Here is a 1,892-nt window from a genome sequence, read left to right as displayed (position 1 = left end):
TCAAACACCCTTCTAAGCAAACCACCACCCCGAACCACATAAATCAAATACCTTCTGCCACATCCTGACCAAACTACAATACAAATAGCCTCTATTACTGGTCAGGACGTGACACCTTCTTTAAATGTTCCCAAATGCTCCCACACTGCTGCTCTCTCACAGCTGCTCCAGGACCTCTTGGGTTGAGGAGTCATTCTCTTCTAACCTGATCACAGCTGCTCCAGGGCCTCTTGGGTTGAGGAGTCATTCTCTTCTAACCTGATCACAGCTGCTCCAGGGCCTCTTGGGTTGAGGAGTCATTCTCTTCTAACCTGATCACAGCTGCTCCAGGGCCTCTTGGGTTGAGGAGTCATTATCTTCTAACCTAATCACAAACAAAGACAAGATTCAAACAAATAAACATGGTCCAACATAATGGGGGGGGAGGTATAGGGAAGGTAGGGGAGAGGAGTGGGGTATAGGGAAGGTAGGGGAGAGGAGGGGGTATAGGGAAGGTAGGGGGAGAGGAGGGGGCATAGGGAAGGTAGGGAGAGGGGGGCATAGGGAAGGTAGGGGAGAGAAGGGGGTATAGGGAAGTTAGGGGAGAGGAGGGGGTATAGGGAAGGTAGGGGAGAGGAGGGGGTATAGGGAAGGTAGGGGAGAGGAGGGGGTATAGGGAAGGTAGGGGAGAGGAGGGGGGTATAGGGAAGGTAGGGGAGAGGAGGTGGGTATAGGGAAGGTAGGGGAGAGGAGGGGGTATAGGGAAGGTAGGGGAGAGGAGGGGGACTTCCTCCATGTCAGGTAAGCAGCCTCCAAGTCTACCCTCACCAACTGACCAGACTGAGTGAGTTCTGAACATCCCTCTGTCCTCTGATGCTGCGTCCAAGTCTTCTTGGGTCTTTCTGGTGTCTCTGTCTTGACTCTTTAGTGAGTTTTTTCAGTTCTTTCCCAGGCTGCCTGAAAAACACAAAAAGATGGCACATACATAAGAGTTATAAACTATCAAAATAAAGAGAGTCCCACACTCCATATATAAACTCCCAGTCATTTATGGGTATTGTCATGACATTGGCCTGTGGGTAAGGTTTATGACCCCCCCCATAAATACCTTTCCCCCTTCCCCTCTCTTACTGACCCTACTGAAGGACTGCTGTCCTGTTAACCTGTTTAGGATAGGGGGCAGTATTGACACGGCTGGATAAAAACGTACCCGATTTAATCTGGTTGCCACTCCTACCCAGTAACTAGAATATGCATATACTTATTACATATGGATAGAAAACACCCTAAAGTTTCTAAAACTGTTTGAATGGTGTCTGTGAGTATAACAGAACTCAAATGGCAGGTCAAAACCTGAGAGATTCCTTTACAGGAAGTGGCCTGTCTGACCATTTCTTGAACTTCTTTGCCATCTCTATCATTTACTAAGGATCTCTGCTCTAACGTGACACTTCCCACGTCTTCCATAGGCTCTCATAGCCCGGGAAAAAGAGAATGTCGTCATTCCAGCCCCAGGCTGAAACACATTATCGCCTTTCTCAAGTGGCCCATCAAGAGACACTAGCTTATGCGCGTGACCCCGACCGCCCCCGCCTTTGGGATTTTTTTCCTCTGTTTGCCGAAAAGGAGATTCCCTGTCGGAATATTATCGCTTTTCTACGAGAAAAATGACGTAAAAATTGATTTTAAACAGCGGTTGACATGCTTCGACGTACGGCAATGGAATACTTTGAATTTTATTGTCAGGAATTGCGCCAGCGCGCGACACTTCTTTACTATTTCGGATAGTGTCTGGAACGCACAAACAAAACGCCGCTATTCGGATATAACGATGGATTATTTTGGACCAAACCAACATTTGTTATTGAAGTAGACGTCCTGGGTGTGCATTCTGACGAAGACAACAAAAGGTA

This window comes from Salmo salar, unplaced genomic scaffold, assembly GCF_905237065.1.
Source record: "Salmo salar unplaced genomic scaffold, Ssal_v3.1, whole genome shotgun sequence".
NCBI lineage: Eukaryota > Metazoa > Chordata > Actinopteri > Salmoniformes > Salmonidae > Salmo > Salmo salar.
This window is presented reverse-complemented; position numbering follows the sequence as displayed.